At 48.3% G+C, this 18,452-nt stretch overlaps 1 protein-coding gene and 1 long non-coding RNA gene across 3 annotated transcripts in view; one reads left to right on the forward strand and one right to left on the reverse strand.

Moving 5' to 3' along the window:
- ELFN1 (extracellular leucine rich repeat and fibronectin type III domain containing 1) overlaps positions 1 to 18,452 on the forward strand; it is a 249,476-nt gene that overhangs the window by 210,804 nt on the left and 20,220 nt on the right. The window lies entirely within an intron of this gene.
- LOC128401260 (uncharacterized) overlaps positions 12,325 to 18,452 on the reverse strand; it is a 38,522-nt gene continuing 32,394 nt past the window's right edge. The window contains exon 7 of the long non-coding RNA XR_008327451.1: positions 12,325 to 13,026. This is a non-coding gene — a long non-coding RNA (uncharacterized LOC128401260). The remainder of the gene's footprint in view (positions 13,027 to 18,452) is intronic.

The following is an 18,452-nucleotide window of genomic DNA, read 5'->3' on the forward strand; positions in this document are numbered from 1 at the left end:
GAGCAAACCATTTTCCTGGAAGTGGCCACTCATTGAAAATCCTTTCCAGGAAGCCCTGTTTCAGGAAGCCTGTCCAAACCAGTCCTGCCTTCTGTCTGCTCTGGGGATGACACTCTACCCATTTCTCATTTTCCCAGTCTGAAAAACAACAACAGCATCAGCTTTGGTTCTCCACATTTCCCCCATCAGTTCGTTAATTAATTATTCGTTAATTAAGGAATTTTTGTATTTTGCACTTTCCTCTTAATAAATCCCATGTCTGGGATTTCCCCTAAAGGCATGCATTCGTGTGTGTTACTTTTCTCCAGTGTGTGCATTTCTATGCACACTTTACCCAAGTAGATCAGGTATATGCATGTATATCTTTTATGCATTCCTTGACTGGAGAACCGCATTGCAAAAGTGCAGACTTCAAAGAAAGATTGTGTTTCATAAGAGCATAAGAAGAGCCTGCAGCTGGATGAGGCCAATGGCCCATTTAGTCCAGCATCCTGTTCTCACAGCAGCCAACCAGATGCTCCAATGGGAAACCAGCAAGCAGGATCCAAGCCATAGCTGTCAACTTTTCCCTTTTCTTGTGAGGAATCCTATTCGGAATAAGGGAATTTCCCTTTAAAAAAGGGAAACGTTGACAGCTGTGATCCAAGCACAAGGGACCTTTCCCTGCCTGCAGTTTCCAGCAACTGAGATTCAGAAACATGAATGCCTCCGACTATAGATCATGGCTAGTAGCCATGGGCTGCCCTCTCCTCCATGAATTTGTCTAATCCTATTTTAAAGCCATCCAAGTTGCTGGTTATCATTGCATCCAGTGGGAGCGAGTTCCATAGTCCCACACATTGTTTCAGAAAGCGCAAATTAAGCAGGATTGCTGTTAAGTGTGAACTGAATTGAACCCCACGCCCCTTTCCTAGTCTGCTTGTGCCTTCATGCCAGAGCCTTCCAGATTTTCCCCAGCCTTCCCCACTGCTTTCCTAGTTTGCCATGTTTCTTCTGATCAGGTGGTCATCTTGGGAGGGGCAGAGACACTGAAATCCTGTCTCTTTCCCAACAACTAAAAAAAATTACGTATTCCCTCCATGTTCTCGCCTCTGAGCTTTAGGCACCAACTACCTTATGCCACAAGGGATGCGGGTGGCGCTGTGGGTTAAACCACAGAGCCTAGCACTTGCCAATCAGAAGGTCGGCGGTTCGAATCCCTGTGACAGGGTGAGCTCCCATTGCTCGGTCCCTGCTCCTGCCAACCTGGCAGTTCAAAAGCACGTCAAAGTACAAGTAGATAAATAGGTACTGCTCTGGCGGGAAGATAAACGGCGTTTCCGTGCGCTGCTCTGGTTCGCCAGAAGCGGCTTAGTCATGCTGGCCACATGATCCGGAAGCTGTACGCCGGCTCCCTCGGCCAATAAAGTGAAATGAGTGCCGCAACCCCAGAGTCGGTCACGACTGGACCTAATGGTCAGGGGTCCTTGTACCTTTTTACCTTATGCCACAGTCATGAGGACTAGTAACATTGGTTTCTTTATACTAAAACCCCCCCAAAAAATTAAAAGTTCTCACATTCTTTTCCCTCCACCCTGCCCAGACTCTCCTGCAGAATAAGGCCTGGCAGCCCAAGCTACTCGTCTTCCAAATATCTGATCTTTCCTTACCTCCCATCTCTGTCAGCCCAACACAGATTATTTGCTGGCACCATTTGTAATTGTTTGTTGCTCTAATGCATTTAAGGGAGAAATGTCTTTGCATCATTTTCCAATTGCCTTTGGCCTCTTCTTCCTACAAGTCATTGCCACTAACACCGCCTTTTTTTAAGAAAAAGTTTTTAAAAAGAATCTTGCATCTCCTTTTGTGTTTTCTGTTAATTACATGCCCTCTGAGTATCGTGATTCATGCGCCGCTCGAGTGGCGCAGTCAAAGACCTCCCAAGCCCCCATCTTGCCATTCTCTAAGCAGAAAGACCAAGACAATCAGGTGCATGAAAAGCAAGCCTTGTCAAGCACAGGTGTTGTGAAGCAGCCACAGATGTTAAACATTTTTCAATTAAAAACTCCTAAACGAAGGGGGGAAATAATTAGACAAGCTTCCACGACGCGGAGCGCACAAAAGGTTCCAGCGGCACGCTGGACAAGCCTCGCCTCGCCGGGTTCCAAAATGCTTTTTGAACAAAAAACACTTGGTTAAATGTCTGCAGGGGGTGTTTTGCATCAAAAGGCGTTGCATTTAGTTGCTGATTTCGGGGAGTGAAAATGCTTTTTGCTCGCCATTTAGGCAGTCGCTGTGTTGTACACAATCTCTCTCCCCCCCCTCCTCCTACCTGCAAGTCGAGAGTACCTCCGATTTAAGCCAAAGGTGCTTATGGAAGCCAGTTGCGAAGTACTAACCTACCGACCTCGCAGGGTTGTTGCGATGATAAAATGGGGAGGAGGAATACCATGTATGTCACCTCAAGGTCCTCGGAGAAAGAAGCTGGGGTGTAAAAGGTGGGATGTCTCAGTTGGTAGGACATGAGGCTCTTAATCTCAGGGTTGCGGGTTCGATCCCTGCATTGAGCAAAAGAGTTCTGCATTGCAGGAGGTTGGACTAGATGACCCTCGGGTCCCTTCCAAACTATACAATTCTATCATTCATCAGACCATCCACTGCTAGCCCCATGACTGCTGCCCACTTTCTTAGGCGCTCCCTTTCTGCACATCTCTACATTGGCAAGAAAGGAATCTCAACTACAGCATCCATGACAGATGGCCATCCAACCTGTGCTCTTGCTGATGTTTAGTTGGAATCTCCTTCCTTGTAACCTGAAGCCATAGGTTCGAGTCCTGCCCTCCAGAGCAGGAGAAAACAAGCTTGCTCCATCTTCCATGGGACAACCCTTGAGATATTCGAAGATGGCCATCATGTCTCCTCTTTTCCAGACTAAATATACCTAACTCCTTCAACCATTCCTCATAAGGCTTGGTTTCCAGGTCCTTTATCACCCTGGTTACCATCATCTGCATACATTCTAGCTGGTCAATATCCTTCTTAAATTGTGGCACCCAGAACTGGACACAGGACTTCAAGTTTGGTCTGAACAAGGCAGAATAAAGTGGTCCTATTACTTCCCTTGATTGGGACACTATACTTTGGTTTGTGCAGCCTAGAATAGTATTAGAGGTCTGGAGAAAAACAGGGGCCAAGTCCTCCCCATATTTCAGAAGGGAGGTGAGGTTTGCCCCCAGTTAATAATAATAATAATAAGACCTTTGGGTAATGGGCCATAGGAAGGTATCTCACGCCCCCCTCCCATGCTAATAACATATGATGTGTTTCTGATTCCGCCTCCACCAACTCTGGTTTTCAAGTCTAGAAATATTTTTTCCCTGAAAGCCCCATTCTAGCAGATGGTGAAAGGATCCGCTGTTTTATCCTGTGTTGCTGAAGCTAAGCAGATCACAGTTGCTCAGTGCTTGAGTGGAAGATTTCCCAGGACTCGGTTTAAGCCTTTCTGAATCGCCCCAACGAAGAACAGAATTTGCGAGGGAAACATGATCACTCCCCCCCCCAAGTATTAAAAACACTTGCTTTGAAGAACAAGGCTTCTCTCTGTATTAACAAAGAGCTTACCATAGGACATGGGTAGGCAAACTAAGGCCCGGGGGCCAGATCTGGCCCAACCACCTTCTAAATCCGGCCCGCAGACGGTTCGGGAATCAGCGTGTTTTTACATGAGTAGAATGTGACCTTTTATTTAAAATGCGTCTCTGGGTTATTTGTGGGGCCTGCCTGGTGTTTTTATACATGAGTAGAATGTGTGCTTTTATTGAAAATGCATCTCTGGGTTATTTGTGGGACATAGGAATTCATTCAGTATTTTTTTCCAAAATATAGTCCGGCCCCCCACAAGGTCTGAGGGACAGTGGACCGGCCCCCTGCTGAAAAAGTTTGCTGACCCCTGCCATAGGGTGTTGCCTCATGCCAGCTTTAACCCAGTTGCCCACTGAGCGCAGTGTTACCTACTTGGGTCTAGGTCGGAGAAGGGTCTTCTCCATCACTTGCCTGATCCTTTTCACTGGATCTGCCTGGGATTGAGCCTGGAGCCTTTTGCAAGCAACGCACGAGTTTTTCAGGAAGAGACGTGACATATTTTTTTAAAAATTCAGAGTCCAAACTCTCCCACCAGAACTCTGTGCTGATGATAAGCACGTATAAATATTTAGCAATTTAGAGTATGCAGATCTCAACGCTCCTGCACAGTATGTTCATGTTATTCCTTATGTTGCAGATTGGAGTGGGCTGAAGCCAAGAGAGATGGTGGCTTTACGAATGCTCTTTTCGGTAGTAAAGTGAGCCTTGGGTTCGCACTGAGGTTGTCTGGGCTGCAAGATGGCAGGGGAGGGCTGAGGGGACTGAACGCTCCAAGGAAGAAAGGGATGGAGGGATAGGGAGGGAGGGAGGGAGGAGCCAAAATTCCCTGGGCATAGAAAATCAGGATGTCGGGGAGATCCTTGATGTGAAGGGGGCATTGCATAGTTGGCACCCGTCTGTCTCGGGAGACAATGGAGGAGTGAGCCTTTGGGCGTGAGGTCAAGCTGTTGGAGGGTTACAGCGCCTGTTGCAGCTGCAAAGACCGATGCGGGAGAGACATGTTTTGTTGCAGCTGGGGCAGATGAAGCCGGTTATGCTGCTGCAGATGCACCTTTCTTCTCTCTGCAGTCCTCCCAGTGGTCATTTCTCCTCTGGTCACTGCCACAGCTGTCAATGTTTCCCTTTTTTAAAAGGAAATACCCTTATTCCGATTAGGATTCCTCGCGAGAAAAGGGAAAAGTTGACAGCTATGGTCACTGCTGTGTATGCACGACCTGACTATCTGTCTCCAGGCACTGCAATCATCTACAAGGGATTCCCAGATGGCAGGGTTGATAATAATAATATAATAATAATTTATTATTTATACCCCGCCCACCTGGCTGGGTTTCCCCAGCCACTCTGGGCGGCTTCCAACAGAATATTAAAATACAATAGTCTATTAAACATTAAAAGCTTCCCTGAACAGCCTTCATGTCACCTTTTCAGACATCTTTGTAATGCAGAGTTGGTCTGCCAAAGGGCCTGGTGCCTGAAGCCAGCTCCCTTCAATCCCAAGTGCCGTGTCCCAAGCACACGTTGACCGCCTCATCAAAGCCACATCCACACACTACTTTTAAAGTGCTACAACACCACTTTGAACAACCATGGTTTCCCCCCAATAATTCAGGAAGCTGTAATCTGTTAAGGGTTCCCCTCACTGAACATTCAGTCTCCATGGTTTCCAAGGAAGAGGGGTTGACTCTTAAATCGCTCTGGGAATTATAGCTCTGTGAGGGGACCAGGCGAGTCTTCTAACAGCTTTCCAGCTTGCTACTCAGCCTCCCGGCGCTAAGCCACGAGGGCCTCTAACTTCTTTGCAGGAATATAACTTCCTTATCGAATGTAAACGACCAGCATCTATCATCTTAATGCGCTATGACTAGCAAAGCAATTGTTGCTGAGATAGCGTGTGCCTGTTATCTCGCCCGCCAAGCTGAATGCCAAGGAATCATCTCTCCTTCTCCCACTCCTCCTTGCAATGGAGAAGATCTCATTTTGCACCACCGTCTTTGCAATTTGGAGGAAGAAAAAAGAACGGGAGAGTCTCATTATGACGCACACCCTTTCCTTGTGGGCTCCACCCCACTGTCACTCCTGCTAATGAACTGGACAGGGAGAATACTATTCATCTTATGAATATATATATATATATATATATATATATATATATATATATATATACACACACATACACACACACACACACACACACACACACACACACACAGCTGACAATTTTCAACCTGACAAGAGCTGGCTGCAAATTATAGTAGACCACCTGGAGCACCTGCCCTCCTCTACTCCCCTCTCCCAATTAACCTCCATCTCCAGGACCCACCCTGTGACATGACTGTGGAATCTCCCCATGACATCACCAGGGGTCACCCCTAGATTTTGATCTCAGGGACTGCGATGCTCCTGACCTGGCAACCCTACTGGCGATGGGGTTTCCTGTGAATAGGGACAGACTCTGGGAATTGCAGTTCTTGGAGGGGAATAGAGGCCTCCTAATGACTCCCGGCGCCTTAACAAACCACAGCTCCCAGAATTCTTTGAGAGAAGCCATGGCTGCTTAAAGTGCTTTCACTGCACTTTCAATATACGGTGTGACTCTGGTGACATTGAACTAAGTGAGAAGCAGTTAGTCTGGTGGTGCTGTTGTTTTAAAAAAATGACCGTATTAAAGTGCCTTTTTTAACATTACCAAACTGATTTAGTAACTTGAATAATAATCCGAGGCATATTAAGCTCCTTGTATTTAGAGGGAGTTTTGCTGTGTCACACTGATTTATGATGCCCGCCCACAAGCGCCGCTCCAGTGCCATGGCTTCCTTTCCCCCAAACCACAGAGCTTTTGCTAGAGGCCTCATCTAGGAATATCCTGGAGGACAGACAGGCAGGATGGGGTTTTAACAAGCTCATTTTCTGCAGCCTCTTCTCCCCTCCCCAACCTCCGGAGCTGAGCAACGAAGCTGAAATTGTATTGCTTACGGGGATGGTTGTTGTTTCTTAATTATTCATCATAGTTCCCCTGAACTTTAAATCAAGGCAGTAGAGAGAGGATGCAGCAACGCAGGACCAACTTCTCCCCTCCATCCGCCTCCCTGGCCTTCCCCTTGACCCTCCTCAAAGCCTCCCTCCCCCCTATTTCCACCTGAAGTCTATCCCAGGAGGCAGCACTGAGGTTTGCTTGCTGCCTGCTTATCAGAGGTGGGAGCCAGCATCCTCATTTGGGGTCTGGTGGCCATCCCTTGTTTTGCCTTGTCCGTTTCATCTCTGCCCAGGGCTGACGTGCAGCCTCTGCTCTGGCACAGGTTCAATCAGGCATGGCTGTGCTGAGTCAGCTGGCTTAGAAACTTGGCCTTCAGAAGGAACTGCGGTTCTCGTTCTCTCCCTCTCTCTCTCTCTCCAGGAGCCTCAGCCAAGAGCCTATAGATAAATGCAAAGTGAGCAAGACAGTTTTAAATAAAGGATGGCTTCTGGAATTCAGGCATGGTGATCATCTATGGATGCCAAGGCCAGATTAGCTATTATGCTAAGTACACCGTATTACGGCCCATAGTAGGAAGCCTTCCAAAATATCACATGCAGGTCTGTTGCTTTAAAAGAGGGTTAGACAAATTGATGGAGGAAAGGACAGTTGGAGGCAGCAATTGCATCTGAATATCAGTCAGTGAAAACCACAGAAGGGGAGAGGGTTCTTGTGCTCCAATCCTGCTTGCTGGTTTCCCACAAGCATCTGGTTGGCCAGTGTGTGAACAGGATCAGGTCACTGGCCTGATCCAGCGGGCTCTTCTTATATGTTCTTATGTTCCCTGCATTTGGTTTTTTAATTTTCATATTGGCAGTACTGGCCCTATCATTGGGCAGTGTGAGGAAGCTACCTTGGGCGGCTGATTCTGGTGATCATAAATGGGCAAACAGATGGCTATTTAATGTATTGCTATAGAGTTTTTTTGGGATGCGGGTGACGCTGTGGGTTAAACCACAGAGCCTAGGACTTGCCGATCAGAAGGTCGGAGGTTTGAATCCCTGTGACGGGGTGAGCTCCCATTGCTCGGTCCCTGCTTCTGCCAACCTAGCAGTTTGAAAGCACGTCAAAAGTGCAAGTAGATAAATAGGTACCACTCTGGCAGGAAGGTAAACGGCGTTTCCGTGCGCTGCTCTGGTTCGCCAGAAGCGGCTTAGTCATGCTGGCCACATGACCCGGAAGCTGTACGCCAGCTCCCTCGGCCCGTAAACCGAGATGAGCGCCGCAACCCCAGAGTCGGCCACGACTGGACCTAATGGTCAGGGGTCCCTTTACTATAGAGTTTTTGCCCCAAGGGAGAGCTGCTTGTGGGATTTCCTGCCTCAGCTCTCAGAACAATTCACCCTGCCTTGGGTTGAATCAGGGCAGCGTGGAGTGCCATTTGCTCATCAGCCTCAGGCAGCAAAATATTTTGAACTGTCCCTGGGGAATAAGCTAGCGTATGTGCCACGTCGTCTGGACTGAACCTGCTAAGTGAGCCTGCTGTCCCTCAGATGCAGTGGGGGATGTGTGTCCCTTTCCCAAGGTCAAAATAAGATTCAGTTGCCGGTCTGGTTGGCTTTTGCCACCATCTTGTCCTTTGCCTCAGGCAGCAAAATGTGTTGAGCCAGTTCATGTGTAAGCTGCAGGGAGCAGGGCTGAGAAAAAGAGGGAGCTGACTTGTTCAAGTCCCTGATAGCTTAAAAGAGAAGATGCTGAGAGGATACGCCTTTGCCACTTCTGAAACTGTGCAACCTCATCCCCTATAAGACTCAGGTTTGGGGCAGATAGTTCTCTGGTATTGCACAGTATCTTTGATCCCCTTCCCCATTCATACGACTGGGCAGCCTCCAGCAATGATACAGTCATACCTCATATTGCGTCAGGTTCATGTTGCATCTTTTCGGCTTGCGAATGTGTATACTTCCGGGTTTTGCCGCGTGTGCGCAGAAGCGTCCTGCGTGCTTCGCACATGCGCAGATGCAGTCTATCACATCACGTGGGTGCACAGAAGCGGCACTCTAATTGCGGACTTTCTGGGGTGTGAACAGTACCACAGAACGGATTGAGTCCATAACTAGAGGTACCACTGTATCTAGTTTGTGGAGAATAAGGCTACGTACATACCTGTCAGAGCTGCCCGAGGTCCCAGCTCACAAAGGACCAACGCCGTTTCGTTGTTAAGTACGAAAGTCTTTATTGAAGTTCAGTTTCACTTTCACAGCCGCAGCGTGCAGCTCTACGTCTCAAACTCTAGACCGCTGAAGCTCCGTCTGAATCTCCTCCCCCCAGACACCAGTTTAAGACTCTAGCCTTGCTCCACCTCTTCCTTTGCTCTTTCCTCCTCTGGTTCCGCCTGTCTGTCGGGGTCTCGCCCTTCCTAGACTCTTCTGACGCTGAGTCCCCTGAGTCTTCCCCCTCCCTCCGACGGGCTTTAGGACCTGGTTCCCAATCCGGGTTTCCTGCTGTCCCGCGCGCCTGTACATTTGAACTTGGCGCGCGCGCCCAGCCGGCAACCTTCCTCCTGACCGTTTCACTGCTGCTGTCACTGCTTCCCCCTTCGGGGAGGCTAGCTGGAACTGACCTCCCCTCCGTTCCCCCACTCTCCGATGGAGGCGTGGTCAGCCCTGACTCATCTTCTCTCCCTGCTGGAGGAGACGCTGGTCCTGACACATGTGACTCTTCCCCCCCCCCCACTACGCTCTGGTGGGGAAGCTGGTCCTGATCCCCCGCTGCTGCTTTGGGAGTCCCCGCTGGCCCCTTGTTTCTGGTGCGTCCCCCCTGGGACCCCCCTTGCCCTGACCATCGGCGCCCCCTTCTGGGAATCTTCTGATTCGCTGGAGAAGCTCATGGAATCTCTCGGGTCACTGTCATACCCCCCTACGCTGCCCTCGGATTCTTCCCCTTCGCTCTCCATTTCCTCTCTCCCCTGTGCTTCTGCTCCTGAGCCCCTGACAATACCATATACTTTAAACCCATCTATTCTCCCCTCCACCAAAGAACCACAGAATTGTAGAGTTGGAAGGGACCCTGGGGGTCATCTAGTCCAACCCCCTGAAATGCAGGAATCTCAACTAAAGCATCCATGGCACGTGGCCATCCAACCTCTGCTTAAAAACCTCCAGGGAAGGAGAGTCCACCATTTCCCGAGGGAGCTTGTTCCACTGTTGAAGGGCTGTTACTGTAAGAAAGCTCTGAAATCGAGATGAGCACCGCAACCCCATAGTCACGTTTGACGGGCCTTAACTGTCCAGGGGTCCTTTACCTACATTCTTAAAGCCTTAGCAGCACTGCAAGGCTCCTTTGTATTGCAGTAAATGTGGAGCCCGGAAGAGGAGCGCTGCCCTGCGGCATTTTGTTGCAGATCACACTCGTACTCCTTGGAGCTTTCCTGAGTTGCCCATCGCACTTCAGAGCCCTTGGCAGCCACACACACACACCCCGCACATGGTACCAGAAACACAGATCTCTGTGTTGCACGGAAGTTCTGCTTGCTATCTGTAAGGAATTGCCATCCAGGACAGTCTCCTCTTGGCCACAATTCAGCAAAACACTTAAGCTCATGAATCACCACTCCACTGCCACACTATCCATTATTGGATTAATCCCTTTCCCCTTATAAAAGCGGGATTCAGCTTCTCCACCACCAACAGTCCAAATTAATAGATACCTTTCCACCAGTGGATGCAACTGCCTTTTTTCCTCAACACCAAGGCACTTCCTATATCCTAGCTGCTGTTCTGGTTGTTCCAGAAATTACAGGCTACAGGGTGTGACGGTATTGCTAGAACCCACTTTTAACCCCACGCAAAATTATTCCCCTTAGAAATTGCAAACAGCGTTGACAGGGTATCAGGATACTGCCAGGACCGCCTTCTAAATACCTTTTAAGGCAGTGGTTTTCAACCAGTGTGCCATGGGGTGCTTTGAAGGATGGTCAGGGTGCTGCGGGCAACACTGGCCTCTGCCCCACTTTCTTTCCCTCCCTCCTATGATACCATCTTCTGTATCTGCCTCCCAAAGGCTTGCACAGCTGTTTGTTGCAGTAATAGTAATAGTAATAAATTTTTATTTATACCCCGCCCTTCCCAGTTCAAAAACCAGGCTCAGGGCGGCTAACAACAAATTTAAAACACTTAATTATAAAAGCAGCATAAAATACAGTATAAAAACATGAATAACAATAAAATTCAAAAATTAATTAGGGCTAGCTGGCTGAATTGGTCCTACTTGGGCCAGTGAGGAGGCCAGGGGAAAATTAGCTGTGGGGTCCCAGAGCGGGTGATCTTCATAAAAGGGGAGGGGGAGGGAAGAGAAGGGAAATAAAAGATCAGGCTGAATTCAAATTAAAGGCCAGGCAGAATAGCTCTGTGTTACAGGCCCGACGGAAGGAGGTTAAATCCTGCAGGGCCCTAGTCTCATGGGACAGAGCATTCCACCAGGTCGGAGCCATCACTGAGAAGGCCCTGGCCCTGGTGGAGGATAGTCGGACTTCCTTAGGGCCCTCGTAGCTCTGGCTACAAGCTCCACAGGTGAATGGTGCCCCGGGGGCTGGCCAGGGGCTCCTCCCAGGCCCCTGTGGGGCAGTGTGAGGAGGCACATCTCCTTGGGTCGGAGGGGGGCAGCTCAGAGACCAGGGGCAGCAGCTGTGGCTGCCTGGAGGACTCCCAAGGAGAGGGGAGAGGAGAGGAGGCTACTCCCCAAGGGAGAGTGTTCAAAAAAGGGTGGGGGGCTGCCAGCTCTGCAGGCAAGGCGTGACACAACTGGGCTCCTGAGCCCCACAGGGGGGGTGTGCAAAAAGAATGTAGTTGGTCTAGGGAGCCATGAACTCAAAAAGATTAAAAACCTCTGTTTTAGGGTATTGCCAGGTATAGAGGGTATTGCCTTCACTGGGAAAATAAAGAAAGCAATCATTTCTCCCCCCCCCCCACAAAAAATCCCCTGGTGGTGTGTAAATGGTATGCAGGATCTGAATGTGAATGAGACCAATATTATCATCTATTTATTTATTTCTTGCATTTATATCCCACCTTTTCCTCCAAGGAAGCTCAAGGTGGTGCACATGAGTCTCGCGCTCCTCATTGAATCCCCACAATGACCCTGTGAGGTAGGGTAGGTTAAGCAAGCGGCAGTGACTGGCCCAAGGTCACCCAGGGAGCTTTGCAACCAAGTGAGGATTTGAACACTGCTCTTCCCGGTACTAGTCCAGCACTCTAACCACTGCACCACATTGTCTTGGAGGCCAGAGTTTCACTATTAATACAAAAGAATGATCAGAACTTGAGTTCAGCAACACCTGGAGAGTCACAGGCTTGTCCCCCTCTGCTTTAAGCCAGGGGTCTCCCAGTACACCTGCCCTGCTGTGGACACCCAAACACTTCCTTAATCCTGTTTTTGTAATTTTCCGAGGCACACAATTTTGCTCCGTAAAAAAACAGCAAAGGTTGGTGCTTTCAATGTGAACAGTAAATGTGCTCTCTTGGTAAAATATACTCCCATTAACCACTATTGATCCATAAACTTTCCCACAAATTTGTCCCGTCCCCCCCATCACACACTCCCCAACAAGACTGGATTGCATCTTAATTTAAACTTCTTTCTTTTTTGAAACCCCCACCCAAAACATTCAGCATTTGGTGAAATGCTGTCACGTCAGCAAAACCAATAAGAACACCCAAACCAGGCTGCACCGTCCAATTGACGACGATTGCCACCCCAAGCCAGATGATCAAGGAGCAAAACCATTTCCCCAGACAGATCCGTTCCTTTTCCTGGGCAGCCGGGCCCATTATGCAAATCCAGTGGGGGGAGAAGTTTAAAAGTCTGGAACTGCCGTATATTTCTTTATTTCATTAACATCAGTGCGAGTGGGAGAGTTAATGTGACAAAGTGAGCTCATTCCAGTGCTTATCCAAACAGTTCCTTTATAAATTAACAAGATTGGTGATTTCCTTCTAACAAGAGTTCCAGAATGGCTGTATTAGGAAGACAGAGCAGCTTTCAAAGTTAGGTAGCAAAACTAACACCAGTGAAGGGACCGGAGCAACCCGGAAAGCATGGAGATTCGAGCCCCACTGGAAGAAGGCAAGTGAGATGCTGCAGCGAGATGTTGCAGCGCTAAATGTTGCAGTTCAGGGTCCTAGCCTCTTCACTCCATTCCTCCCACCCAGTTTTCTATATCTCCTCTGTCAGCTTTATGAAGCTACTGAGCACACTTAGTCCACATTGGGCTGCTTGTGCATAGAGGCAGGTTTCCCCCCAAAATGTTTTGTGTTTCTGCAATATTGTATTTCGGCAGGTTCTCTTGCCTCCCTCCTCCCTGGTGCGGTTTATAAGACAGCAGGACTCAGAGCCCAAACATCAGCAATAGAGGAAATTCTGCCAGGCAGATCTAGCAGGAGACCCAGGCAAAGCTGAAGAGGAAGGCAAAATGAATGGGGAGCAGGCATTAAAGTTGGGGTCTGCAGCATCTTGAGTGCCGAGCAGACAGTGCCTGAGTCAGTCAACAAGAAAGAAAACTGGGGAGGTTCCGATTTCTGGAGAGCAGCTGGGAAGCCTTGCAGAGAAGAACTGAATCTGCCTGCTTTCGGGCAAACGTTTGTTTATCTTTATGTACTGGATTTGATTTCTTCCCCGCCTCTCAGGGCAAACCCTCCACAAGGAAGCTTAGCAGAAGAACATTAAAAGCAACACAGCAATAGAAAACAAGCGTGCCATAAAGCAGCCTTGGGTGGATGTACCGTATTTTTCGCCCCATAGGACGCTCCGTCCCATAGGACGCACCTAGTTTTTTGGGGGGGAAATAAAGGGAAAAAAATTTCCTTTATTTCCCCCCCAAAACCAGGTCGGGGAAACCAAACCAGGTCGGGGAACAGCGGGATGGCAGCGCTGCGCCTCCCCGCTGTCCCCCGAGCTTCTGGGGCTGGCCGATGTCTGCCCGGCGCGAGGGGCGCTCTGCTTCAGGGTGCCTGTGCGCCGGGCGGCAGGCTGCTATCCGCAGCCTAGGGAGCCCTGCGGGAACTCCCGCAGGCTCCCCAGGCTTGCTGATAGCTTCCTGAAGCCTGGAGAGCGAGAGGGGTCGGTGCGCACCGACCCCTCTCGCTCTCCAAGCTTCAGTGAAAGCCTGTATTCGCCCCATAGGACGCACACAGATTTCCCCTTCATTTTTGGAGAGGGAAAAGTGCATCCGATAGGGCGAAAAATACGGTATTTAGGAGCAAATACAGTTGACTTATACCAGCTCGGACCATTGATCCTTACAGCTCAATATTGTCAATACTGATGGGCAGCAGCTCCCCAGCGCTTCAGCATTCCCAGTCCTATCTGGAGATGGTGGATACTGAACTGGGGACCTTTTGCATGCCAAGCAAGTCCTCTTCTACTAAGTTATGGCCCTTCCCTAATATATAGAAGGGCCAGCTGTGAAATCAGTACAAATCTTGGTAGAACCTAAGGTCTTTCTGACCACTGAAAGACTACAAGAGACAGGCCCAAGCGGACTAATTGTGAGAATAAATCCCACAACCCTGGAGCCACCACCAAAAAGGCCCTGTTCCCTACCATCCTAATCTACCTTAGTGACAGACCAGAGAAGGGGGAATCTCAGCAGGGCCAACTTGAATTTAAAGCTTATTTGGGGCATTTGTCATTGATTTAGACATCTTGCAAATTTCAAGGGATATGGAAATTTCCCAAAACATAAGCTAATGATTCTAATGTTGGCATCACTAGATTTTGGCTCAAGTGAAATGGGAGGTTGGATATTTTATTTTTACTTATTGCACTTATATCCCACCTTTTTCTCCAGTGAGTTCTAGGTGGTGTACATGCTTCTCCCCTTCCTCATTTAATGCCCACAACAATCCTGCGAGGGAGGTTAGGCTGAGCGGCAGTGACTGCCCCAAAGTCACTCCAAGAGCTTCATGGCTAAGCGGGGATTCAGATCCCAGTCTCCAAGGTCCAAGTCCAGCATTCTAACCACTGCACCTCACTGGCTCTAATGTATTCGTCTTCTTACATTTCTACCCTGCCTTTCTTCCATTAACAGAGCCCAAGGCAACATCCTGGTGATTGGTTCCCAGTCACCCTTCCAGGTATCCAGCCAGCTTAGTCTCATTTGCCTTCAGACCATAAGGATCTAAGAGCCTGCTGGATCAGGCCAATGGCCCACCTAGCCTAGCATCCTGTTCCCACAGTGGTCAACCAGAGAGGACCGTGGGAAACATGAGCCCAAAAGCAACCCTCCCACCCTTTGGCTTTCAGCAACTGATATTCAGAAGCATTGTTGCCTCCAACTATGGAAGCCATCATGGCTGGTAGTCATCCATCGCCTTCTCCTTCTCCACAAAGTTCTCCAATCCTATTTTAAAGCCATCCAACTTGGTGGCCATCACTGCCTCCTGGGGGAATGAGTTCCATAGTTTAACTATTCACTGTGTGAATAAGTACTTTCCCTCGAAAAGTTCAAGGGCATTTCTCAGAAATGATCTGCACGTCTCCAGACAAATATTATTACATAATATCTGCTCAATGCTCTTTCCACTGGCCTCCCAAGTGGGCTTTTGTCTCGCTGAATCTTTAGAAGAGGATTACTTGAGCAGCTCCTCAGTGCCAACAATCCACTGGATTTATCCCAAAGCCAATCAACTCAAAGAATGATTGATCCTGACTGGGAGGTGTCAACCTATCAGCGAGTCGCACGCCTCTGCTTTCAAAGAGTTTCAACATTTTAATTACCTCCGCCGTGATGCGGTTGCGCCTGATTTCAAGGCTGGCTGTGTCTAACTTTAGCTTCCAGCCATTAAATCATTGTTCTTTCCAAAGTTCAGAAGACTGATGAGCTGTCAGGACCCACCAGGCTCAAATTCGGGGGGGGGGAGGGGTTGAATTAAAAAAAAAAAAAATACCCCGAGCCAGAGATGTTATGGTTTCAGAGAACAAAGAGCTGTCCGTGGAGCCAGAGTATCTCAAAACTAAACAGCACTTGCTCTTCCCATTAAATTCTGCTTTCCACTTGCAGTAGATTGACATTCCTGGAAGACAGAGGCAGAGTTCTCCTCCTTGAGTGACCTCTGAGAGCCCTTAGACCTTCTCTAGAAGTCTTATGTTACAGCTATTCCTTCATCTTAGCTGTATGGCTCCTGCATGCTGAACAAGCTGACTCATTTTGCTTTTGTTCCAGCTTGGTGAGCAGATCCACTAAATTCTGGCCCAAGGTCACCCCATGGGCTTCATGATGGCCACCATGAATATTGCTCTACCTCCACGGCTGGAGGCAGCGATGCTTTTGAATACCAGTTGGTGGAAACCAAGGGAGAGCAAGGTTCTCTTATGTTCAAGTCCTACTTTCTGGTTTCCCATCTGGTTGGCCACTGTGGGAACAGAATGCTGGACTAGATGGGCCTGATCCAGCAGGCTCTTCTTATGTTTAGGGCTGAGTGGAGAGTAAAGCCCTGGTCTCCCAAGTTCTGGCCCAAAACATTAACTCAGGATTAGCCTTCTTGGAGCTCTCCGTTGTTGGACTCCCACCCCGTTTCAGCCCCTGTCAGAACGCTTAGTGATCCTGGATGATGGGAGTTGTAGTTCATCAGTGTCTGGAGGGCATTACGTTGGCTATGCCTGCTCTAACTGCTGCCCACACTGGTCTTGAAATCACACGTGGCTCAACTTTGGAGCACCAGCTCTCGACTTGATCTCTCGCACACAGACATACAGCTGCAGAAACCTTATGACGCCTCTGCCTGCTGTTCCTTGATTAAGGAGGAACTTGACAGATGGGCAATTCTAAAGAGATCATTGCAATGAAGGAGGTGCTTCTGCAAGGCCCTGTCTAACAGTAAATCCTGCAAACAGAACAGATCTATAGGAGGGCTGGGGAATCTTTTTTCAGTGGGACACATTTCCTGGCCTTCCAGAGGAGGGGGCTCATATTCTTGCTCATCCACATGCCTTCATTCATAGCCTTGTACGTACCTTGGTTCTCAAATGCCTTAGTTCTCAAACGCCATAAACCCGGAAGTAAGTGTTCTGGTTTTGGAATGTTTTTCGGAATCCGAACATCCAATGTGACTGTCGGGTATTGTTTCCGGGGCGCCTGCACCAAACAGAAGCTGCACCTTGGTTTTCAAACATTTCGGAAGTCAAACAAACTTCCAGAACTGATTAAGTTTGGCGCTTTTGTTTTTGCTATTTATTTTGCCTTTTTGTTTTTGAGGCTTTTTCGGTTAATTTGTTTTTGTGACTATGTGGAACCCAGTTCAGTTACTGACTGATTGATTTTGTGGCTGTGGAAATGGATAAAAGTACCCCATCCAAACTATGACTATCAAGTAAGAAAAAATTGTAATTTGAATTTTTATCATCTACAATACTGTTTTATTTATTTTATAATACAGTACATTGATTATTGCTTTCATTTTATGGATCAATGGTCTCATTAGATAGTAAAATTCATGTTAAATTGCTGTTTTAGGGGTTTTGTTTTTAAAAGTCTGGAACGGATTCATCCATTTTGCATTACTTTCTATGAGGAAGTGCACCTTGCTTTTGGAATGCTTTGGTTTTGGAAAGGACTTCCGGAACGGATTAAGTTTGAGAACCAAGGTACCTCTGTACATCCATTTGCACACAGAACACACACATTCCCCCTCTCTCAGACACACACATGCAGAAACTGCAGCAATTAAACAGCACTGGAGCCTTTTGTGAGTCTAATTGCTAGAGGGGGAGTGAAGATCACAGAGAGGCGAAGGTTAATACTGCCTCCTCCACCTGCAATCTCCATGAAGATCAGAACCACCACCCCCCATCCGCAGCAATTAGAACCAATGAGAGGCTTCTTTCAAGCCTAATTGCTGTGCAGTGGGGCAGCACAATGGAAACGAAGGGGTCACTCTCCAGCTGTGATGACCCCCCCAAGCGCAGCACTGGAACTCCAAAAAAGGTATTCCACTGGAGGCAATGGGAGTCTTTCCCCAAGACTTCTTGCTGCATGTAAGGGAGTTTTTTATGAAACTTCTTACACAAATAGCACCACACACCAGTGCGAATTGCCCACACGACATCGCAACCTTATCACAGAATTACTGGAGGGGCTGCAGGTTGACTATAACTTTGTAAGTGCTACAAATATTTCAACAAAATCTACCATTTTGTGTAAAATAATAACAATAATTTTGCATTAATAGGGATGTAAAGTCAATTTTGCTTGCATGACCCTCATTATACAGAACGGGGGACACCTGGCTTGACAGCACTGCGTGCAAAACAGATCTCTGGGTCTTAGTGGACTACAAGATTAACATGCGTCAGCAATGTGATACAGCAGCAAAAAAAGGAAAAGGGAAAAAAAATCTAATGCTGTTCTAGGCAGCATCAACAGAAGTATAGTGTCCAGATCAGGGGTAGGCAACCTGAGGCCTGGGGGCTGGATGCGGCCCAATAGCCTTTTCAGTCCGGCCTGTGGGCGGTCCGGGAATCAGTGTGTTTTTACATGAGTAGAACGTGTCCTTTTATTGAAAATGCATCTCTGGGTTATTTGTGGGGCATAGGAATTTGTTCATTATTTTTTTTCAAAATATAGGCCGGCCCCCCACATGGTCTGAGGGACAGTGGACCAGCCCCTTGCTGAAAAAGGTTACTGACCCCTGGTCCAGATCATAGTACAGTCATACCTTGAGTTACAGATGCTTCAGGCTGTGTTTTTTCAGGTTGCGAACTGCCGAAACCCAGAAGTACCAGAACGGGTTAGTTCCGGGTTTCGGCGTTTGCGCATGTGCAGAAGTGCCAAATCGCAACCCACGCATGCGCAGATACGCCACTGCGGGTTGCGAACATGCAT

This window comes from Podarcis raffonei, chromosome 14 (assembly GCF_027172205.1).
Source record: "Podarcis raffonei isolate rPodRaf1 chromosome 14, rPodRaf1.pri, whole genome shotgun sequence".
NCBI classification, from domain to species: Eukaryota; Metazoa; Chordata; class Lepidosauria; order Squamata; family Lacertidae; genus Podarcis; species Podarcis raffonei.